Source organism: Thunnus albacares, chromosome 21 (genome assembly GCF_914725855.1).
Source record: "Thunnus albacares chromosome 21, fThuAlb1.1, whole genome shotgun sequence".
In the NCBI taxonomy this organism is placed as follows: Eukaryota; Metazoa; Chordata; class Actinopteri; order Scombriformes; family Scombridae; genus Thunnus; species Thunnus albacares.
In genome coordinates, this window is record NC_058126.1 from 22,277,691 (window position 1) to 22,291,010 (window position 13,320).

At 41.7% G+C, this 13,320-nt stretch overlaps 1 long non-coding RNA gene across 3 annotated transcripts; it reads left to right on the forward strand.

The window, feature by feature from the left end:
• The first annotated feature begins 338 nt into the window (after window positions 1-338).
• Window positions 339-6,746, forward strand: LOC122972639. 3 transcript variants are annotated; one of them, XR_006399797.1, is made up of 4 exons: window positions 1,753-3,110; window positions 3,216-3,283; window positions 3,546-4,244; window positions 4,912-6,746. It is a non-coding gene; the product is annotated as an uncharacterized LOC122972639 (long non-coding RNA). The 3 variants fall into 3 exon arrangements; XR_006399798.1 differs by lacking the exon at window positions 1,753-3,110 and adding an exon at window positions 339-1,697 and having other exon boundaries at window positions 3,546-6,746; XR_006399796.1 differs by having other exon boundaries at window positions 3,546-6,746.
• Window positions 6,747-13,320: the final 6,574 nt, after the last annotated feature.

The following is a 13,320-nucleotide window of genomic DNA, read 5'->3' on the forward strand; positions in this document are numbered from 1 at the left end:
TTTGATGATGATTAGCTTTTTGTTGATTTTTATATTCAGCATTATTATATGTACTTTATATTCGGGACCATAAATTACAGAAAATTTAACTGCCTCATTCAAGCAAAAACTGTAACTATTCGATGAGGGCTAAAAGTTTCTAAAATTAAACTTTTCCAGGAACCTTTTTAGGAACTTGACAACTATCTGGTTTCTGGGACTACTTAAATATAAAAGAAAAAAAATGTGGAGGTTTATGTGGAAAATACACAAAACATATGCTGACAGTGAACATTTTGCATATGTTCAATGAAAAATGTTGATAAAATGTAATCTGGGCTGCATTGTGTTTGCTAATGCAAATTAGTTGTATACGAACACATATATGAACTTTTTTATGAACAAGACTGGATGGAATTTGGACACTAACCATTTGTTGGATCTTGAAGGTTCCCAAATGCAACATTGAAAACCAGAACCAAACCTCACCAACCAACAAGTTGTGTCACTGGGACTGGCTCCATATCTCTGGCAGATTTGCAAGGCTGGACCCAGATTCCAGAAGCTGTAGTGATCAAAACCAATGCTGTGATTCCTGCTTCTTCACTGAATATTGTTATACACATTACAGTAAAGCAGATATTTGCATGGTAGGCATGATGTCTTCACGTGAAGGACGATTCCTCAAATGTCTCACCAGCTGCTCCATTTTCAAAGCAGACTCACATACATAAAGGCAAACATTACACACTGTTATCCCATAATTAGAGCTGGTATAAAGAGTATCCACACCCATTGATTCAGTGTTTGGACCACACCCATCAAACCTTCAGGTGTGTTGTGCTGGGTCTTTATTACGTACGGTATAATTAAGTCATTGTCTCTATGTGTGGCTCCACTTCTGAAACTGAAACAGCAGAGAATCTCACTCAATGCACAATCTTTAATGGAGTCTTTTTCCCATTAGCATCAGGACAAAGAAAACCTCAGTGGTATGTTACTTCTGATTATGATATACTGAGGGCATACAGAGCCACCAGTGTGACCTCTCTGATGACAGATAAGGCTTCTTGTAGTGAGACAGATAGAGATATAAGAAGACAAACCCTAGAGGAAGACACAGAAATAAACCGGAGGAGAGAACACTTTGCACCATCAGATAAGCACAAAACACATAAACAACAAAAGCAAAAATCCCCCTTTTTCTTTCTCTTCAAAGTACATGGATGCATGTGAATATACTTATGCAGGCAGTCATGTGAGTGCACGCACACACACTCAATCTAAGACACACACACACTCACACGTACACACACATCAGTGCTGGGTCGTGTGGATATCTTAGGTCAGTGTATATGAGGCGGGCGGATAGGAGTGGCTGAGGCTCATCCCTTGGGGAGCCAGCCGTTCTCTCTCTCAGATAAGACCTTGGACACTCCTCTGAAAATCCCCCATTTCTCTTCCTTCATCTCACACTTTGTCCTTTGCTCTATCTTCTCCCACCTCAGTACCTCCTTTACGTCCTGTAGTCAGCACCGCCAGCAGTCCAGGGTCCACTTTTTTTTTTTTTTAAATTAATCTCAGCATTGTTATTTCAGACTAAAAACACACCTACTTTGCAGCAGGACTCAGCAAGGTGAAGAGCCACTCCTAGGCGAGACACTCACAACCGCAAAGTAGAAGTTATGATGACGTGTTGTACTTCTCTGGTTCTGCAGGTAATATAGGTGACTAAGGTATCAAAGTTATAGTTGCAAAAATACAATGCCAAAATAAAGAGCTTAAATCTCATAATGATACCAATAAGCCATTTGCAATAGGCTGCAAGTAAGTGCTGGCAAGCCGCCTCCATTGCTTAATCTATATACAATTTAAAACAGTAGATAGTTTGACTCAGCTGTGCAACATACTATACTAATCTGCCCTAACCACTGCATTGTTTCACAATGCCTGTCATAGTGCTTGTATGTATTGTACAATGCTGCACATGTAACACGGTAATCTTAAGATAAGACTTTATTGCTCCAGAAGGAAATTTGCCTTTGAGACACAATGCAGCTGCTGTACAGTCCAAATAATTCAACATTACTACACATATGTGTCATAAATACCATGACAAAAAAGTACAATAAATAACTCAGGATAAAAACTAAAAATCAATAAATACTCCAAACTTCTGAGATCCTCAAAATAAAATGTAAAACACTGAAGAATCTCATCTACTGCAGTAACCCATGATGTTATCACTTATTGCACATTCCCACATTGACCACACAGAACAGTACACAAACATCATTATCAACAACAACAACAACAATCAAACCTTGTTGCTGTCAGCCACTGGGGTGTTTGTTAATGGCTTTAATGGACTGAGGGATGAAGGAGTGTTCGTATCTGTTTAGAGTGCACTGAAGAACTCTGTAACGCCTGGCTGAGGGGAGGAGCTGGTAATCACTGTGAAGGATATGAGTCGGGTCAGAAATAATTTTTCTGGCCTGAGGGATGATGTTTTCCAGATCTGGGTGTTGTTTGACTCCCATAATCTTCATGGCCCTTTGTATGAGGCGGCTGATCTTTGCCTTTAACTGCACTGACAGGTTGCCAAACTAGCTGAAATTTCTCTATTACTGTGATTTTTTGACTCTCACTGAGCACATGAAGCCTGCACAGAAAGTATGGTCTTTGTTGGATACGTGTGCACACCTGTTCTACATGGACTGTCCAGGTTAGAGTGTTATCTATGTGAACCCCCAAGTACTTACAGCTTGCGATTTTCTCTGTGGGGCACAAACTGATTCAAATGATTCATTTTTATAAGGTCTCCATAATACACCATAACAATGTGAACATATTACTTATATGGTTCTGCCATCTGTCATTTTAAACGAATAAATGAATGAATAAATAAACCCATAATTTTCATGAATGCAACTTGTTTTTCCATAACTTCCATAAGTTTGACTTATGACTGCCCAAATTATCAGTTGTCACAGAACCGAATCATTTTGCAATAAAACAACATTTTTGCTGTATCTGTAATGTTCTGAAGACCTTGTTTTTTTTTGCAGAGGCAGTATGTGTTCTCTTTTGCATCCTGCACAAGGCCTGTCAAATGTTTTTTTGCCCTAATGGTACCTTTTGATACACTTATTGTCATCAATGAATAAACTCTCTCTTCCTACAAAATGTGCACTTATGTCTCTGCCTGAACACCATCTCTTGTCAACTCTTAACAGGTTAGAACACCTCTGCAGCTCCCCTAAATATCAGCCCAGATAGGAGGGATTTCCTAAGTTAAGAAAGGGTATAAAACACTTTTCCTCCTTGTTCTAAAAGGAATTATAAATGAGTCACTCTGAGAACTTGTGATATCTTGATAAATACAGGCCCAGCTGCCATGAGAACATCAGTTTTTAATTTTTCATTTTAACACAGTGCTTGGAATTGTATGTCTTGGCAATGTGCAAAACATTCCACAAAACATTTCATTTTTGGTATTGTCTATATTGTAGGTTAAATCCAATTCAGCCATTTAAAAATCTTTTTTTCCTCTTTTTTTTTTGCAGGAGATGTCAACAAGAAGGAAAGAGTCCAGATCAAAAAGCCAGTGGAAACACTCAATGTGAAGAATTTCATCCCAAAAAGTTGAACTGTTTAACTGATATAAAAAGATCATTTCCCCTCTGTTCTGAGTGAAGTAGTCCAGCTTGACAGTGGCTGAGTTTATGCACCGTGGCGGCATGACAAATTCCTCCATGTTTTGTCGGTTAGCGTGGGGCCTTCAGAACGATGACCCCAGACTCAACTCTGTGCGCAACGCTGGGCCCAGGGAACCCACTCAGCCCCAATAATGAGATCATTACCAACAGTTAATTAAAAGCGATGCGTCTTCTAAAGCTTTGCCCCATATCGCATTGTGTCCAAACAATTGCGTCCCTTGTGGACGTCCGAGGATGAAAGGGTGAGCCAAATGGAGGAGAACGCCCATTGTCCTTCTCCTGAGAAACTGTCTTCCCTCGCTTTTTGCCTTTCAATGAATTCTTTGTGTGCGCACCGGGGTCCGGGGCGGTCCTCTTGGGTTCAGAGTGACAGAGCTGTGCCGAGCCGAGCTGTACCCGGCCCCAATGTCAGCGGGCTGGAGCCTGGGGATGGACAGAGGCCTCTTGAGTGTGGACACAGTGAGAGAGAGCACAGGGGCAGCCACAAACTGTCAGGGAAAGATTAATCCAGACCAGCGATTTTCTGGACAGACTCAGTGTTTATTGGTCAGTCAAAATGATCACCTTCATTAGGACTATGACGCACAGTATAGCTTTGTTTTCAGCACTGTTAAGACTATACAGTACATTCAAAAACACCATTTGAAAGACCATAGAACAACAAGCATTTAGCGTTTAAACCAGAATCTAATTTCCGACACAATGAAAAATCAGAGAAAACAGCTTTTATACATGACACTGAAACTGTTTATTGAAAATAATGAAATAGCAGATAATCCTATGCACTTTTGGAACAGTTGGTGAACTCTTGAATTAGGTCTTTACCTAAACTATGGTTAGGATTAGCCAACTGCGAACTTGGTTAAAATAAGGGAAAGTTTGTGGCAATGCTTTATATAAAAGCTAAGGCTTAAAAAAATACATATTTTTTTACAGTAATATATTAAAAAATCCATTATCGATTTTGATGAGGATTAAACACATTTTCTGTAGGGGATTGTGCAGGTAGAGGATGAGCTCTGAGTGTCTTGAACTTGATGAACTCTGTGTATTGTCTGCATATCCAACTCTTGATATTTGTCTGCGGGAATACATACTTGCTGTGTGAGTATGTTTCCTCTCCAGACTCCCTTGTAGAAAATAACCCACCAATCATTTTTCCTTCTCTCTCTATCTGTCTGCATGATAACACTGGCGGACACATGTTCCACAGTCGGAGGCTCTCAGTCCTTATCTGCTGTTTGCTCGCTGCTGCTCACCAAGAGAACCTTGGAAGAGGAACGAAGCTTCCAGACAAGTATGTGAAGGATATCTCCTGGTCCGGTGCCACCTACCCTATCTCTGAAACCTTGTCTGTATGACCTTGAGAGGACCCTTAAAAGACACCATCTATGCTAAGAGAATTCGGGAGAGAGACCTTCATTTTCAGGCGATAAGCTCCAGAAAATGGATGAAATAATAAAGTTGCTGTGATGAAACAGTGCTTTATTATTGGACAAATCCTGTAGTGAAGTGATTCTTGATCAAAGACTGTACTGTGCAAGTCTGTTTGAAGTGGTCCAGGGTTTGAGGCTTTATTTGTACAAGCCTTAGATTAGGGGTCGGGGTATGTTACAACTCATATCACACAAACATAACCTCCTTTCTGTCTTGTCACTCATTGCACATAAGGCCAATGTCAAGATATTGGTGCTGTGGAGGGGGAATTGATATGATAAAGGCACCAAACTCTACCTAAACATGTGAGTCTACACAGAGAAAAACCTGACGTAGTCTAAAAATGTCATGCTAGGCAGGAGGGTGCAGAACAGTGGACATGAAGGATCCACACTGTTTGATTTGTGGCCTGGTGACAGGCACAAACAACACTTTAGGGTTGTTTCAGTGTCCGAGAAACTTCACACAACCTGTTCCAGTGGCCTGATACTTGATGGGGAGCAATGTGTGGAATGGTGGAGTTTCCTTCTACCTACCTCTTAACCTCTGTGAAAAGCGTCTGTCGGCCCTGTGTCTGTCACAGGCCTCGTGTCATTCCTCGCATTCTCCTTCGTTACATAAACGTGCTGGAAGCTCACCTTGGCGCCTCTTCACCTTGAGCCGCCCTGCAGCTGTGTAATTAGGCCTAACCTCTCCTGTTCAAACAATGTAATGACATGATTTACACGTATTGCAGAGGCCCTGTAATATTGCGGCATCACAACAATGTGCATGATGTGTATTTCTGGTAGAGACGTGACAATAAGGATCAAAAGTGTTCAATATCAAAATAAATAAAAGGATATTAAATAAATATTAAATACATGAAGTGAAAATATATATAAATAAACCAACAGGCCAACCAACAACCAGCTCTGGCTAACAGGCTAGGCTAGGTTGTTAGTTTGGATTATTACTCAGCATCAAAGCACTGTTAGCAGCAGCTTGCTGGAGTTACTTTCACTCCAGTTTTTGTGCTTGTTTCATGGCTTATGGAGGCGGGGTTGCATGTGACTGGCTAAAATTTATTTTAGGCCATGTATAATTATGCAGTTTTTCCTCCATTGTGTCTCCATGGGATGAGGCCCTCTCCTCAAGACTTTACCTGCCTTTCACCTCTTTGTCACCGGGCAAAGGGATGACGTAAACTGCTGTACATGTTATTTGGAGGTGTATTTCCAGGTGGGGAGTGGCAGCTAGAAATGGTCTTTCAACGTGCCTCAAGCTAGTTGTTGAAAGCTGAGAAACTCCCAAACCCCATATTTAGAGAAGAAAGACGGAGAAGTGAAAGAAGCTATTTGTGGCGGTTAGAACACAGTAACTATAGTGTAGTTTTTAAGGGATTTAAATCAAAAGCTGGTGTTTGATCACAGCCAGAGTTTCAAAATACCAAAATGACACTCAGCATCTGATTACTATCTGTTATCTGCAAGAAAAGTTATAAAGCACTGTATCTAAACCACGATGGAAGAAAAATAACTGCTCCATGTTGGTTGGTATTTCAAAGGCGCATCGTTGCCTTCTCCCCAATGAAAATGTCAGAGGCTTTGAATAACTTCCAGTGAATCCTATTAAAAGAACTATCATATAATTCAATTCATTTTTTTTCGATACCAGAGGGGCCCATGTGAACAAAAGTGCTCCAAACATCTTCGTGCAACATCTGTTTGTAATGCTGTCCAATTCTGGGCACCGGGCAACCAAGAGAAGGAAAAGGAACACAATGCTTTTCGTCATCTGATACAATTTGATTTGCACACAACAAAGAAAGAGGACATAAATTTTTATTTCTAGACACTGATGGATTTTTAAATATATATACTGTATTTCCATCAAGATGACATAAGTGATGTCACTTGAGGGTATTAACCTTCAGGCCTTTCATACATTGGCTTTGTTAAAACCCAGAAAGTTTCTCTTTTGTTTTTGCATGGTTTTGTTTCACTCAATAGTCCCTGGTCTCGATTGAAAACTCTCTTTTCAAAGAGGCCACAGAGATTTACTGAACTATTTTGTTTAACTTTCCAATTAAGCCATTCCTTTTTGTTGTTTTTTTTTTTCTTTTTTAGAGGACACATCCGTTTTCCATTACCTTACTCCACAACATCCCTAATTGGACAAAGGACAGTGTGCCCGCGAGTCAGGAATATGATGTCACATGGCTCTATAACATCCTAAACATGACAAGATGGCATTCTTTACTGGCGAACACATGTTTGCGAAGAACTCCTTCATTTGTTTTGTCTTCGGCCTGTTTTCACAGCTCTAATCATTAAAAGACATTAGGGCTCAGCCATGTAAACAGACAGCGAGATGTTGTATAAATGTTATGCTCTCTGTGACTCACCTCACACCATGTGTTGTGTTATTAGATCCAAATTAATTACAGTAAGAGCCTATGAAGCATAAACTCCCTTTGTTGCAATGACAGAGCAGTTTGTTTTCATTTGGACGGTGAATTATCCGCCACTAAGAAATGTCCAATATTGGTTACAGTGCAGGGGACTTTGAAGTTAAACTGTAACCCTTTTCTCAGTATCTGGGAGGCCGCCTGTCTGTCTGCCAGTGGGAAAAATGATAAATAGAGTCAGACAGCAAGACTGCTGACTGCACACTGCAGCGGAGGAAAACAGGTATGAGTAGAAGGGGACATGCTGGGTTGTGTGCAGCAGGAGTGGGGTTAATAGGTGAACACACAACCCACTTTTACCTCTAGCCCAGAAAACCTTTCGGTTGAACTCTTAATGTGCAGTTTAGGCTACAAGATGGCTGACTACAGTTACAGTATGACGATACTGATGGCTAAGCAAATCTCGTGTCGGCGTGATTGATCTGGAGAGGCACGGCAGACAGCTCCAGCTGGAGATCAAAGGAAAGCCTCTCCTGTGCAGAAGAAGAGAGGGGAGGAGGGAGGGAGGTTGGAGGTGCGTCCCGCCCCCATCCACCAGTGCCAGATGTTCTCCTCTCTCCGTGTCCCATCATGCTTGATAATTGCACGGCGCACCATAGGCTCCGTCCATGCCCCCTTGACATTAAAGTGCAGCGCCTGGCGGGGCGCTGGGCTCAGCAGAGCTTTGAATTAGTCCTGGATACAGCCGTTACACAGGCTTCAGGAGCACGGAAACCTCATACGCACACACAAGCACACACATCTCCACCTACATCCATAACCTCAGAGAGGCCCTGAGTGGCCTGCAGGTCCCCAGGCTAAGGGGCACGATCCTCAGCCAATTATGGACCAGTGGCGGCTGGTGGGATTGGACAAGGAGTTGGTGGTTTGCGTGTTTACATGCATGTTTATGCCACCTCTCATTTCCCGGTATGCTTTGCATCTCAAAGTCCAGCTAGGTTGCGTGCTCATTTCTCCCTTGTTATAGTGTGAGTCACCACCACCGCTGGCCCCGGGGCCTGTTCCACTGGCACCAGACCTCCTCTCTGCCATCATTATAGGTACGCCATGTCCCAGGGAGCCGTGGGGGCTGAAATTAGGGCATGCAGGGACAGATAATGACAAGGTAGAGAGGTTGCAGACATGACACTAGCTTTTAGTGAGGCAAACTGGCTCCATGTGTCCAGAGTCAGTCCCACTGTCTCCTCCCTCTGTCCCTTGACCCCCCCCCCCCCCCCCCCCCCCCCCCCTCACCTCCCTGGTCAGCACGCCCCAGTGAGAGGCTCCCGTCGCTGGGCTGTCTGGGTGAGTCAGGTGCCTCCTCCGTCTGTCCTCCAGGGGCCAGATGGGAGATGATAAGAAACTGCAGGCTGCAGGTGGTGCACGGCTGCACACACTCAGCTGTTACTATCTCTGTCCACACACACACACACACACACACACACACACTAGCTGGTCCATCATCACCAGCCAGACATCCAGACAGTGGTCCTATCTCCCTCTCCCTCAACCTTAACCTCAGTGCACCTGTACTGCTGAGGATACACCCAGAGATAGACATGGCCTTGCTTTTATTTGTCCATTCATTAAAGCCCTGGTTTGTCTCAGATAGGGGGGGGGGGGATGTTGCTGTGTGAACAGTAAGACCATTGAAATGTTTTGGTGAATGGATCCAGATGTGAGTGGATGGGAGAGCAGCTGCTCAGGGTGCACTGGGGTGAACAAGTTTTTTGTTGGCCTTGTTTTCTTTTTGTAATTCATCTTACAAAAAAAAAGTAGTTAATTTTTAACATTATGAAGCACAAATATTACACTTTCATAACCCACATTTCTGAGCTGTAGCCAACTACTAGCCGACATAGTGCAACTTCTGCAGCTAAACCATGTGCTCACCTACAACCACATAACCATTACCCAACTGTCGATAAATTACACCAACAGTGTGAGCAGGATGTGTTTACATAACCTACAGTGTTACTCCACTGGAGTTATGTTTTGATTTTTCCCATATTGCCCCACATTGTTTCCAAAAAGCTGTTTCCCCAAGGTCGCGTACCCTGTTAAATCACTAACAGAGGCCATAAACACAGCCTGTCTCCTATCCAGAGAGAGAGAGAGAGAGAGAGAGAGAGGGGTGAATGGAAGCTAGTTGAACAGTTTTCTGCCAGCTCTTGGCACGTTCCTCCCTTCCGACTCATGAATGAACACTAATATAATATAAAGACTCCCACCCACCTCCGTCTTTTCCTCGCTACATGTGTTGCTCTGCGGCGTTCGCCCCGGAGCTCGTTTGACACGCAGAGGTGTGAGGGAGCGAAGCGGGGGCCCCGGCGGCTGGAGTTGCACCGTAAAGCTCCCCCGTCTCCTTAGAGATCCTTCTGAAGCTTTGATGGCATTTCAACGTTAATGCCCCTCTGCTCGGGGCACAGTGAGCAGGCAGGCACTGTAAATGGGGGTCATTGTGCAGGGATAGTGTGCCTGAGTGTGTGTGTGTGTGTGTGTGTGTGTGTGTGTGGTGGAATGCAGGAAGGACGTAAATGATCAGGAGCGTGTCCCTGTGGTTAACATGCGAGATTAAATAATATACAGTCGTAAAACATTGTAAGGAAATTCTAAACGTATTACGTACACTGTATGGAAGGCAAGTGTGAGAAAAAATGAGGAACATAGTCAGATACAATAACATTTCTGTAACACTTCTACAACTTCCATCGCATTAACAGAAAGGCCAGAGCACGCACACGTTTACATAGATATGAAATGTTTCACCCTCTTGAAGCACAGGTTTAGATTTTTTATGTCTATCATGATGAAACACATGTACATTAATGATTAAGTCCTTCACTATAAGAAGGAGAAGAATAATACTTAAAAAATGGAAACCTATCTTTTCAGAGCAATGTAGTGACTTTGTCATTAAATTATCATCTCAAGGAATCAATGGTTCAGTTTATTCTTTGGCTGTGGGTTGTCCACTAATCACAGAGTTGGCAGTTTCTTCCTGTTCCTGTCCATTTATTCATCCATAGAAACATGGAAATTATGCTGCTCCCATCCTAATCAACCAGTGCTGATTACCATGATGCAGGAAATGAATTTCCACAGAATAAAGACATAAAATAAGAAAGATAAAAACAAAGTAAAACTATTCCATACTAAAACTGTTTAAAACAACTAATGCACTAACATCTCTAAAGTACAAATCAAATCAAATCTGAGAAGTCACAAAAAGTTGTATCATTCGACCTCCATGAATGTTCAAACTTCAAATATTCAACTTTCATTCATGTGAAACAACATTTCTCACAAACAGCTTGTGTGTTGTCCGTGTTAGGGCTATTCATAGAAAAGGAAAATATTATAAATAATTCATATGTTGTATTATTTTAACTTACAAAAGATAGTTCCTGAGTTTCAGTGTAGAATACTTAATAAGGACCTGATAACAACCTCAGCCAGCCCTCGTTTCTGATTGGTTAATATTTAAAAGAAGTTGTTTGTGCTTGTTAGTTTAGATGAAGCTATTGAGCCTGGAGAGCATGCTAGTCTTTGACCATGTTTTGTCATGTTTATTGTGTTAATTGTGTTTTTCTGTGATGCTCCGTTATTATTTTTCAGTGAAAGGTTGAACAGAAGACCATAGCCTGGTTTTTATTTTACTGAAGCACAACAAATCAACTATATGCTTGGACAGTACAGCTTAAGTGGGGATTTTCCAGATATAGACGGACCCTCACTAACAGGTATACTATATAAAATAGGCATTCTGTACAATAAAATGAGAAAATTGATAATAAAATTTAGCAGGGGATCAATTGTGTCTCATTTATTACTAATTTGCAACAATACATATATTTTGAAAGACACTTGCAGCAATTATGTTTCCTCTAAAGGACGACAGGGTTGCTAATGAGAAGCGGGTGTTGAGTGTCCCTGATGTTAACCTGCAACTGAAAGATACGTTTCAAAGCCATCACTGATGCAGCCTATGAGAGGCATCATTACTTTACAACTCCCCAACTGTGCCACAGCTACAGTCAAATATTGTGTTTTTCTTCTTTTGTACATCACACATCACGTTCAAGCTGCCTTCTTTTTGATCCAGTCAGCAGGCAGTGGCCCTCCTGTTCCTAGCTGTTAGTGTTCCATACACCGCGGCGTCTGACGCTCGGCTGTCATATGTGAGGGGTGGCTTGCAGAGTTTGTGGTGCGACTCTGTGTTTTTGAAGCGAGGGGAGTGATAGGATCTACGCTCTGATCTCACCATAATCACATTAGTGGTGTTTGAACTTTGTTTTCCTTCTCTTCACAGGGACTCGCTCTGAGCAAATAAGAAGATCACAAACTGATGGACAGCAGATAGAAAACATGGAAGATTTGTTTCATGTCATCCGCCCACCAACACCACCTTTGTCTCTTTCCTTCCTCTTTTTCATGTTAGTTTTTATCCCTCTCGTTCCTCCACCACCACGCCTCTCCTATCTGTCTGCCTCTGTCTTTCCTCTCTTTGCTGTTTGCAGGCTTTTCTCTGCAGGTTATCAGGTCAAAGTGAAGGGCATGCCTGTGACTGCACTGGCCTTTCCCTGGGAGACAGGACAGATCATTCACCTAATGAAAAATGGAAGGAAGAAGAGACTGACTTTACTTCTTCTTTCTATTATTATTATTTTTACTTCTTTTTATCTGTTGCTTTCACTTTTTACAAATGTCAATGCTCAATACATTTTGTTTTTCATTCTTATTATTTGCACTTCACACAGTTACTGTATTTTATAAGGAAAACTTAAAAATGTGAAATTCAGAAGCAGACATAGACAAACACTTATATATCTATTAGCTGTGACACAACTGTTTTAAATATTTATATAGACCAGTATCCAACAATATTGAATTGATTGGGTGTTTTATTAACAACCCAGGAATTAGCCTTGGTCAGCTTGTGCTAACAGATACTTTTATAATTTTACTGAAACACAAAATACATGATCACAGGGCAAAAGTTTTTTTTTCCTCACTTATACTACAACTCACATGCCTCACCCATTCTGAAATATCTCAGTCTCTTCAATCTGATTTATAAATAACATGACTTTACACTTTCGAATTGTGTGCAGTGCATACGCCAAAAGCCAATTTTGTGTGCAGGTGATACACCAATCCTTCCCAAGGAAGCCACATCAATATAATGCCACTTTCTGTCACTTTCTAAGTTGATATTTGGCTTGTTAGGAGGAGGCAGGTTGGGTGGATGGCTGGTTAATTAATACTGTTAGTACTAGCACTGTTCGACCACACCAACTGGACATCCTCAACATCATGTCGGGCATCTTAATCGTAGCATCACATTGGGACATTTTTTCTGCATTTTACTGTTTTAACCAAAACCATGATCTTTCCCTAAACCCTAAACAATTGGTTTTTGTGCCTAAACCTAACCAACAGTGTTAAATGAAATGCAAAAGGGTTAAAAATGTGCAATTAAAGTGGTGTATCACCTGCATGCAAAATTGGACTTTAGCATATGCATTGCATGCAGTTTGAAATTTGTATTGCAGATTTGTGATAATGGGTTGGAAATATATGACCTGCCTAGGAAAGACATGTGGTAATTATGGTATAAGCCTGTAAATAACAGGAGAGCAAACTGAGCAAAAACAGCCTATAGGGCTCAAAGGGTTAGAGATTTTATGAGCTGGACACTATAGTTGGAACAATTTTGTGGTAAGGAGTTGTTCAGTTGTCAAGCAGTGCTTGAGT